Genomic DNA, 11,612 nt, shown 5'->3' with positions numbered 1-11,612 from the left:
TATTTATTTATTTTTTGGTGCAGAATTCCCCCAGCAGTATCTGGTAAGGTGTGCCCATGTCTTTGATTCATGGGAAGGTGACAGCCCCTTGTGAGCTGTTCAGTCATTTATGTCATCTCTCCAAATGGTTTAGTCCAAATGTTTTTATTCTCTCCTTGTAGGGAGCTCTCCCAGGCCTAGCTTTCTGGGCCAGGGTGGCTCCCTTCTCCTTGTAGTTTGGGGGCAATTTGGGCACAGCATCCTGGTAGGGGACGCTAGCCTAGGGACTGAGCGATAAAAGTGGAGAGCAATGCTTTCTGTGAGTTCTCCCTGTAACGACACCCTCCTTGTTTCTTTGGATCATAGCTGCAGACTGAGCCACTGACAACCTGCCCTGCTCCTAGAGAGAGCTGAGAGCTCAGCCGTCTAGGGGCACGTGACGTTATGCTATAGAAATGAGCTGATCCCCTGCAGGCTTAGGGTGAGGGAGAGCCATGTTCAATTCCCTGCTCCACCGTGGGCTTCCTCAGGTGCCTTGGACAAGTCACTGGGCCTGGGTGGGCCTCTCTTCCCCATGTGTGAAATGGGTATACTACTTCCCATCTCCCAGGGGCTGTGAGGTTCTGTACATTAAAGATTGTGCAGCCCTTTGAGAGCTAGCGATGAAAAGCGCAGTCTAGAAGAGGAGGGTTGCTGTGAGCTGGGATGTGCTTGCTCAGTCCTGTAGTACTTCTAAAATGGATGCTAATTATGGGTTAAGATCTTCCTGAACAAGTTACAGACAACTGTGTAGACCAGCTGCCTAGGCAGCAGTTATGGCCAGGGTAGAGGCCCTGGCTGGAGCCTCTTTAGCACAGTGATATACAGACCTCACTCATTAAGGAGCCAAATTAGTGAGCGACATTACCCAAAAGAGCCCCAGGCATGTGAATTTATTGTTTCATGTACTACAGTGCTGTATATTCATATTTAAACAGTATGACAGGGACATACTTAGTTTTTATGTATGTGATTCTGAGCAAAATGACTGACCAAGTGTTTTATCAACTACAATTGGTTAATAACATTAACCAATCAGGAAGATTTTCCTAACTCAATCACTGTTCTAATGTCCCGAGCTGCAAAGAGCCACAGGTGAACCTTAACGAGGCACTTGCAGCTCCCAAGCCTCGGGCTGAGTATTGCTGCTCTAGCAGGTTGGCTAAAGCTCGACCCTCCCTCTGAAGCGAGAGTCTAACTCCCTATCCCAGGCCTCGAGCTCGGTGGAGGCCCAGGGTCCCCCCCACCCCCTGTGAGGCTATTCAGCACGCTATGGAGCTGGGGCTGGGGCTGCGGCTTCTGTAGCACTAGCAGCCTCGTCTGTCTCTCACTTCTAGCTGACCTTGCCCAGCTGAGAGTAGAGACCAGAACACGGGCTAAATGGGAGCACTAGTGCTCTGCACCCAGTCACGCCTCCTAAGTGTGTCTCAGGAATCCAATGGGCAGGGCGGCCTGTGCCCCAGTATCAGCAATGGGGGCACCCGAAGCCCCTTTGCTAGCAACTGCTGCAGGCCCTGATACTGCAGCGGGGGCCAAAGGGCTCAGTTCCTGTTCCACACAGCAGCTGTGGCTCAGCCCAACTACTAGCCTAGACCTGAATAACTCCTGGCTTTAATGGAAAGGGGGGGGAGGAGACAGCCAGGAGGGGAGGCAGCAGGGAGGGTGGTGGGTACAGGAGCACACAGGAGCTGCTTGAACAGGCAGCTAGCCAAGCTGGAGGAGGCAAGAACTCTGCCATGGCCACATGGGCTCAGAGGAAGAAGGGGCCTAGGCAGAGCTTTGTGGAGGAGACAGACTCAGCCCTGCTGGCAGAACAGAACTAATACGATGCTTCCAGGGCTGTCCCCTGCTGCCGCATAGGCTCTAGCAGCAGAATAAGTGGCTGGGGTGCAGTCTCCACTGCAAGCCAGACTGGGTACAGCAGTATGCATTGGGGGAGGGGGGTGTCACCCTGGGGCGGGACTCACCCCTGGGGCTAGGAGCTAGGATCCTAACCCCCAGCGAGGTGGCACCGTGCCCTATGCAGGTTTGGGGCTTTTGTAATGCCCAGGTAGCAGTGCTAGCTTCCTCCCTGGCTTACTGCAGGGACTCTAGTTTTACCTGCTGTTGATTTGGCTGTGTCCAGTCCCTCCATCCTTTTCCCACTCAAACTCCTCCAGCTCCTGCAATTGTCATACCCCCCCCCCCCCCCCCCAACACACACACACCCCTCACTTAAATTAAGGAAAAACTCACCCCCTGAACGTTGGGCCATGTGCACCACCCGCTGGCTGCCTGCTGTTGCGGCGCTTTGCAGTGTTCCACACTCGTCTTGTCCGGACTGAGCAGCGGGGCCTGCTCTACCCGCTCCTCTGTCTCTAGCTGACAGGAGCTGTAGCACTCTGGGTATGTGCCGTTGCTATGCTGCCATAGTCCTGTAGCACAGACTCCTACAGTGAGGGAAGAAAAGCACCTGCCTGGGCATGCAGCCATTGACCTAACGACATCTACACCAGGGCTTAGGGCAGCATCGCTACAATGCTCAGATGTGGGTTTTCCCACACCCATGAGGGCCATATTGCTGTTGACCTAAATTCTGAGTGTAACCTGGGTCCCATGCTGTGGGGCAGGAGGCGTGGCTAGTCACTCGCTCTTGGCTGTGAACCCCTCCATTTGACTCCGTCCATGATGCCATCCCAAGGGTAGCTACTCCCCTGCCTTATGCAGCCTGAGCCTTTGCGCTTTACCGTGAGCCCCAGTTTGTTGCAGTGCCCGCAGCTGGCCTCTTGCTGGGATGGGAGCAGCCCCTTCCTTGTGCACACTGAAATACAGCTGACTAGTCTCAAACTTTGAGGTGACCCCAATGGCTTGTACAGAATTCCAAGGGCAGAAGGGCCCCTTGTGATCATCTAGCCTGACCTCCTGTGGAGTACAGGCCTGCAACATCTCCACATTTGAACAAATAGACTCAAACAAATAGAAAAAGTATGATAAGTTAAATAGTAACGCAGCTGGCATTTGCCCCAGACTTTGGAAGGAACTCAGAGGAAGGTTTCAGAGGGGTAGCCGTGTTAGACTGTATCAGCAAAAACAACGAGGAGTCCTTGTGGCACCTTGGAGACTAACAAATTTATTTGGGCATAAGCTTTTGTGGGCTAGAACCCACTTCATCAGATGCATGGAGTGGAAAATACAGGAGCAGGTATAAATACATGAAAAGATGTGATTTGCCTTACCAAGTGTGAGGTCAGTCTAACAAGATAACTCAATTAACAGCAGGATACCAGGGGAGGAAAAATAACTTTTGAAGTGGTAATGAGAGTGGCCCATTTCAGACAGTTGACAAGAAGGTATGAGTAACTAGGGGGAAATTAGTATTTTTCAAAGAGGAAGTTGCACTAACTGCTGTGTAACCTATTGCTGAACCAAGTCTCTGTACCAGAGGACTGGCACGTAGGTAATGTAACATTGATTTTTAAAAGGGCTCCAGAGCTGAGCCTGCCAGTTACAGACTGGTGACTTCAGGACCAGGCACAGGAACTATCTGACACCTACTCAGTGGTTCCCACCCTTTTCTTAGCCGTGCCACACCTTGAGCTCCAGGGGCTTTTTTCCCTCTTCCACCCCCAGCCAGGTGGCTGCAGAAGGGGAAGGGCAGAGGGGTGGACCTAGTGCTCACACAGGAGGGGGTGGGTGGGAGAGAGGGAGATTGAGCTCTGCTTGCTCAACGCCTGGAGGAGGTGCGGTAGATGGCCAAACAGGAAGAAAGTTACTCACCTTCTCATAACTGTTCTTTGAGATGTGTTGTTCACATCCATTCCAATTAGGTGTGTGCGCACCATGTGCACAGTTGTCGGAAAGTTTTCCCCTATCAACTCCCATCGGGTCAGCTGTGGAGCCCCCTCAAGTGAGGCATTCATGGCACTCAATATATGACCCTGCCAGCCCGGCCCCTCCTCAGTTCCTTCTTGCTGGCTAGTCCGACAGAGGGTAGGTGGGCGGATATTGGAATGGACATGAACAACACATCTCACAGAACAAGTTACGAGAAGATGAGTAATTGATTGTTTTTTCTCCTTCGAGTGCTTGTTCATGTCCATTCCAATCCGATGACTCCCAAGCTCCACCACGGAGGTGGGGTCGGAGTTAAGGAAACACTGATTGGAACACCGCGCTGCTGGATGCTGCATCATCTCTGGGTAATAACATAATGAGCAGTGAACGTGGGCACCAAGGATCACGTTGCTGCCTGCAAATTTCTTGTATCAGGACCTGGGCCAGAAACACCACTGATGAGGCCTGTGCCCTCGTGGAATGTGCCGTAAGTGCCGGGGCTGGGACCTTGCCCGCTTGTAGCACGTGTGGATGCAGGATGTGTTCCAGGAAGATATTCTTTGAGAGGAGACCGGGAGTTCATTCATCCAGTCTGCTACTGCTTCGAACAGCAGGTTCGATTTCCTGAACGGCGTAGTGCACTCAATGTAGAATGAAAGCGCTTGCCGAACATCCAGTGAGTGTAGCCTCTGCTCTTGACTACTGGCATGAGGCTTAGGATAGAAGACAGGTAGAAAAATGTTTTGGCTAGTATGAAAGAGTGACACTACCTTGGGAAGAAAGGCTGCGTGAGGCCTGAGTTGCACCTTATCCGTGTGGAAAACCATGTAAGGTGGATTGGAGGTAAGGGCCTCTAGCTCTGACACCCTCCTAGCTGATGTGATAGCCACCAGGAAGGCTACCTTCCATGATAGAGAAGGGAGCAAGTCACTATTGGCTCAAAAGGGGGGCCCCATTAGTTTGGAGAGGACAAGGTTGAGGTCTCAGGCTGGCTGGTCAGAGGATGTAGGCCTACCATGGGGTTAGCAAATACAGATCACCCGGATGCTCCCGGGTGGAAGGCTGAGATAGCAGCGAGATGACGCTGCCAGTCCTTGCTTCAGGTACAGAAGGTACTGCAGACTGAGTGGTATAGACACCTGTAGTGGAGGTATACGCTGCTGGGTACACCAGCAAGTGAACGTTTTCCACTTAGCTAGATATGTGGCCCTAGTAGATGGTTTCCTACTCCCTTACTGGTTCTGAGCACAGATGCTCCATGGGGTTTAACCATGAAGCTTCCAGGCTGTGAGACGGAGGGACTGGAGGTCTGGGTGGTGAAGGTGACCGTGGTCCTGAGTGATCAGATCGGAGAACAGTGGCAACTCGACTGGAGTGTCCCCTGCAGTTCCAGGAGTGTGGTGTACCAGTGTTGTCAGGGCCATGCTGGGGCCACTAGAATGACCTCCGGTATGTCCCTGCAAACCTTGAAGTACCGTGTGCATGAGAGGGATCAGGGGAAAGGCATACAACAGGCAGCCTCCCCAGGGAAGCAGAAACATGTCTGTGATCGAGCCAGGACTGTGATTCTGGAAGGAGCAGAACACTGGACACTTCCTGTTGCTCCTGGTAGCGAACAGGTCGACCTGGGGAAACCTCCACCCTTGGAAGATGGCGTGAATGACATCCGGACAGATGGACCACTTGTGATTTTGTAATGATCTGCTGAGGTGCTCTGCTAGTTCGCTCTGCACTCCTGGGAGCTGTGACGCCTCCAGGTGAACGGAGTGGGCTATGCACAACTCCCAGAGCCTCAGGGCTTCTTGACATAAGCGGGAGGAACGGGCTCCAGCTTGCTTGTTGATGTAAAACAAGGCAGTGGTATGCATCCGAAGAAGTGGGCTGTAGTCCACGAAAGCTTATGCTCTAATAAATTTGTTAGTCTCTAAGGTGCCACAAGTACTCCTGTTCTTTTTGCGGATACAGACTAACACGGCTGCTACTCTGAAAAAAGGCAGTGGTGGTGTCTGTCCTCACTACCACACACTGACCTCGTAGCTGGGCCTGAAAGGTTTGGCATGCTAATCGTACTGCCCTGAGCTCCTCGATATTGATATGAAGGGGAAGCTCCTCCCGTGACCATAGGCCCCATGTTTGGAGGTCTCCCAACTGCGTGCCCCATCCCAGAGCTGACGCGTCTGTTACAAGGGACAAGGAGGGCTGGGAGCTGTTGAGCAGGACTCCCTCGTAGACTGACCGAGGGACTCGAGTACTTGTCCTGGCTGTCATGCCCCGGGTGATAGGCCAAAGTGAGCCACGCCTGGAGCGGCCTGAGCCTCAGTCTGGCATGGCAGACCACATCCGTGCAGATTGCCATGTGGCCGAGGAGACTCAGGCATCCCCTTGCTGTGGTGGTCAGGAATCGCCTGAGGCCTTGAATAGTGTCTGTCGTAACCTGGAATTGGGTCTCTGGCAAAAACGCTTCTGCCCGTACCAAGTCCAGTAGCGCCCCAATGAACTCTTTTCTTTGGGTCGGTGACTGCACCTGCTGCAAGGCGTGCCTGCACCTCCTGGATACGGAGTTGCTCGTGAGAAGGGTCCCTGAAGAGGGATGGGGAAGGGAGGTGGGAAGGAGCAGAATTGGAGAGACTATCCCACCTCTACCACGAGAAGAACCCAGTGGTCCGATGTTGTTTGGGATTGCCCAAGCACAGTAGAAGTGGGGCAGATGATTCATAAAATGTGGAAGGATCCAGTGTCATGGCGAGTGCACTGTCCTCAGGCTCCCTTTCTAGAGCCAGAAGAAGGTTTGGTTGGGCCTTGGCCTCTGCCGAGAAGGGGGACTGGAAGGTTTGCACCTGCCGTTCCTGCCCCTACGCCTATAAAAATCCTGTCTTGTTGCCGCTGGGGCTTGAAATGTTGCCGTTGGGTTGCTGGGCTGTGCGTACCCAACGACTTCTTAGTCGCCAGGGAGTCTTTGAAACTGTGCAGCTTGGAGTCTGTTTGCTCTGAAAATAATCCTGCGCCTTCGAATAGTAGGTCCTGCAGGAAAGGGTGCAGGCGGCCGAGTCCAATGAAGCTTGGAGGGAGGTTTGTACCACTCCCTTCCCTTCATCAGTGATAGCCGAGAACTCGAGTCTGGTGGAATCCGCTCCTTCAACTTGTGGGCCTCCATGTTGAAGTTTAAGTTGTACCTGCTGAGGATAGCTTGCTGGTTATTATCCTCAGCTGCAGGCCCCCAGTTGTGTAGATTTACCTACCAAAAAGGTCCATCCTTCTTTGACTCCTTGGATTTAGGGGCTGGCCCTTGCTACTCCGTCTCTCTCTTTCACCGCTGATACTGAGGGAGCATGGTTGCAGGTGAGAGAACAGGTACTCATATCCCCTGGCAGTAGGTGGGATTGGGGCAGGAGTCTGCCACAGAGTCTTAATATTGCTCTGGATAGTTTTTATTAGTGGCAGAGCTACCCTGGATGGTCCTTCCGGCGCAAGGATGTCAACCATTGAGCCTTGGGATTCGACCACCTCCTCCGCCTGTAACCTCATGTTACGGGCAATCCTTTGTAGAAGGTCCTGGTGGGCCCTGTGCTCAATTGGGGGAGGGCCCAAGGTTGAAGTTCCCACCACCGCTTCATCCGTGGCCGAAGATGAGGCAGCCAGAGGTGGTATGGGGTCCTCCTGACCCTCCGGCTCCCTCACGTCCTGTTCAGCGTCCAAGGCAACTGTAGCCAAGGTGACAGTAGCCTAGCCTGGCCTTGCAATTGGTCATGCCTCAGAGTTGCCTCCCTGGCGACCTGGGCTGTGGGGTTTGCGCCAAGGTCACCTCAGCACCATGGGCCTTGGCTGTCTGGGATGGTGGGAGCTCTGAGGTCACCAAAGGGGAGCCCTGGGCCTGATGGTGAGCTCAGGGGATCCAAAAAGGCCATTGCGCCGGAGGCTGCCACTGGGGTTGCTGTGCCATTGGTGCCTCCCTCCATCACTTGTTGGATCTATGCCGGCCGTGGAAGCCAGTGCAGTCTGCCACAGTGTACTGGCTCTTGCCGGTATGCCGTACCAGCTTATTTTCACCTCTGCACGGATCTCAATTGAGCTGACCGTGGTGGCACCGCATGGTATTGGGCTGGGGACCTGTGCTGAGTTGATGATGCAGGGGACCAGTGTTGAGATCCTGGGCTGGTGACCGAAACTAGGGGTCTGTGCCAAGGGTCCGGTGCCAGTCCTCTCTCAGAGCTAGGGATCACGGCTATCTCGTCAGTGCCAGGGAGCATTGTGCTGCTGGTACCAGGGAACCCTTCACGGAGTCCAGTGCCAGAGAGGTGATCTGGAGCGGTGCCAGGCAGGAGAGGGTGACCGCTGCACCATGGCTGGTTTGCCTCTAGATGGTGCCAGTTGTGGCAGCGCCGGGGGCTTCTCTCTGATCACGGGGGCCGAGGAGCCATCATTGCTATTACGTCTCTGGCAGCTTCAAACCTGTCTGTGGTGGAGGGTAACTCCAAATCCTCCACCTGGCACTGCCCATCCTGGGAGTCGCTGTGCGCTGGACTCGAAGGTCCCCCGGTGGGAGCCAAAGTCGACGGCACTGACTCTTGCTTCCTGGACACCAAGGACTCCTTCACAGGCCACCCCACTGCCACCCCACTACCACACCTGCAGCTTCTACTGTTTTCTGCAGCGGGGAGTACCCCGTCAGCGTTTCTGTGCTACTTGTACGGCACCGCTGAGTGTGAGCGGTGCTGGCTTGTCGGTGCGGTCTGCGGGGCTGGAGAATGCCGGTGCCGAGGATCTCTTAGACTAGCATCCTTCCTCAGCAGCGTCACGTACCAATGTCGGGGCCTATGGATGTGCTCAGTGCAGGGTCATTCGCAGCAGATTGGGCACGAAGGGCGGATTCCCTGAGCAACTGCTGCAGTCGGAAATCTCGCTCCTTTTTAGGTCTTGGGCAGAAAGCCCTGCAGATCTTGCACTGTTCTGTGTGGTGCGTGGGGGTCGCTCGGTGGCAGAGGCTTGCTACAGGTTCTGCAAGGTTTAAAGCCTTCGGCTCGCAGCATACCCCGGGTACCGGGGGGGTAGGAGTTGAGAGTGGGGAACCCCTGCTCCCAAATCTCACTATATGCACTTGACTAATTAGAACTAAATGAGGCTAAGCTAACTCTGTGAAAGAACACAAAGGGAAGCACTTGCTAAGCAAGCAACCGCAGTTCCAGTGACGGTCACGGGCATTAAGAAAGAAGTGAGCAGGGGCTGGGTTGGCAGGGTTATATATAGAGTACCATGAAGGCGCCACTCCAAGGGCTCCATAGCTGATCTGATAGGAGCTGTTAAGGGAAAACTTTCTGATGATTGTGCACATGGTGTGCACAGATCTGATTGGAATTGACATGAACGAGCACTCAAAGATGGTAGCTTCTCCCCCACTGTCAATTTTCAAAACATTTCACAGCACACCTGTTTGGGCCTGATGGCACACCTGTGGGGAAACACTAACTTAGCTTAATACACTTTGTTGGGGAAGCCTCAACACACCATTGGTTTAGGGAAATCATGCCTCACTAATCTACTAGAATTCTTTGAAGGTGTCAACAACCATGTGGCCAAGGGTGATACAGTGGATATGGTGTACTTAAATTTTCAGAATGCGTTTGTTGAAGTCCTATAGGGGTAAAAGGGAAGGTTCCTACAGGCAGGGGCAATGTTTGCAGATGATACAAAAATCACTCAAGATTGCTAAGCTCAAAAGTGAGCATGAAAAGTTAGAGGGGAACTCTTACAAAACTGGGTGACTGGGCAACTCAATGGCAGCTGAAATGCAACACTGATAAGGGCAAGTAATGTACACGTGAAATAAAATCATCCCAACTATAAGTATAGAAGGAGGTGGGGCTAAAGTAACTGTTACCACTCAAGAGATTGTAAAGTCAGTGGGGCTAGTGCTCTGACAAGTTCAGATGAAGGTGCAGCAGTGGTCAAAACAGCTAATACTGTTAGGAACTATTAAGCAAATGCTAGAAAATTGCACAATGCCCCTATATACAGCCAGGGTGTGCCTATACTTTGAATAGCGGGGCCTGTTCTCATCACCCGTCTCAAAAACAAGATAGGGGACTGGAAAAGGTTCAGAACCTGCCAACAAAAATGGAGCAGCTTCCATAGGAGGCGAGACTAAAACACTTTAGGTAGGTTCAGTTGAGAAAATATGATTAAGGGGAAGGATATGGTACAGGTCTATAAAATCACAGTGTGAAAAAAGGGTGAATAGAGAAGCATTATGTATCCTTTTGCACAATACAAAAACCAGGGGGGTCAGCTGATGAAATTAACAGGCATCAGGTTTAATACAAATGCATGGAAATAGTTTTTCACACAGTGGACCATTAACCTGTGGAACCCACTGCTAGAGGATATTGTGATGACTAAACGTATAACAGTTCAAAAAGAACTGCATAAAATCACAGAGGATAGGACCATCAATGGCCATTAGCAAAGATGGTCAAGGATGTAACCCCATACTCAGGGTTTCTTTCCTACCCCATAGCAGATGAGCAAAACAAGGTTGGCTGTCCCTCCAACAGTGTTATGGTGCAACTACTCCCCCCTGAAGCTCTGGTACTGGCCTCAGTCGGAGAGAGGTTACTGGCCTAGTGGGACCATTGGTCTGATGCAGCATGGCAGTTCTTACAGCCTAGAGCAGATCTGTTCTAAAACCAGCCAATCTTGATTTAAAAATTGTCAGTGATGGAGACTCCACCTTAGTAAATTGTTCTAATGATTAATTACCCTCACTGTCAAAAATGTACACTTTAGTCCTAGCTTCAAGTTCCAGCCATTGGATCATGTTATACCTTTCTCTGCTAGACTGATGAGCTAATTATTAAATATTTGTTCCCCTCATAAATAAGTGTAGATTGTAATTGTGTCCCTGCACCCTCTCTTTGTTAAACTCTGGAGCGGCTTGAGTCTATCACGATAAGGCAGGTTTTCTAATCCTTTAATCATTCTTGTGCCTCCTCTCTGACCCCTCTCCCATTCAGCAATACTGGATACAGTATTCTAGCAGCAGTCACATCATCACTAAAGACAGAAGTGAAATAACCTCTTTCCACCAAGTCAAGTGTCTGCTGTTTATGGATCCTTTTAGCACCAGCCTCCCTGTGAGCGCACCTGTTCAGCTGATGATACACTATGCCCCCCACATCTTTGTAAGAGTCACTATTTCCCCCATTAGAGTCCCTGCACCACTACACTAGTATGGCCTACATTCTTTATGGTAGATGTAGATACCTTCACATTCAAGCATTCAATACCAGCACCACCATTTTTGTTTGTAATATATTCTGAAAACCCTTTACTGTCCATAACTCTGCATAGATTTCTCCTTCTGTCCCTTTGCTTCCTTCATCAAATTTCTACACTTGATATAAATGAGAAGTTAGCAACTTCTCCTTGTTATATATTATTTTGTTATTTTTTAAGAGCTGTTTCCACGTCCCCATCTACTCCCACCTGGTTTAAAAAAAAACAACAGCCTTCTCCATTTGTGGGATTATGACATTTTAGGCATCAAGGTAGGTGTTCTTGAACAAGTCCCAATAATCATTCACCATTGTCTGATTTATTCATTACAGCTTTCACCCTTGTGAATTTGGCCCCATTAAAATAGCAGTAGATATATTACAGCTCTGGACTTGATTGTGCTTGAACATTATAAATATGCTCAAGTCACATACAGTGGTACCTAAACTCTCCTTATCTGTTAGGTCAGTGCTCATGTCCTCTAGCCCTTAAGGCAAAGTCTAATAAAGAAT

Source organism: Chrysemys picta, chromosome 8 (genome assembly GCF_011386835.1).
Source record: "Chrysemys picta bellii isolate R12L10 chromosome 8, ASM1138683v2, whole genome shotgun sequence".
Lineage (NCBI taxonomy): Eukaryota > Metazoa > Chordata > Testudines > Emydidae > Chrysemys > Chrysemys picta.
This window is presented reverse-complemented; position numbering follows the sequence as displayed.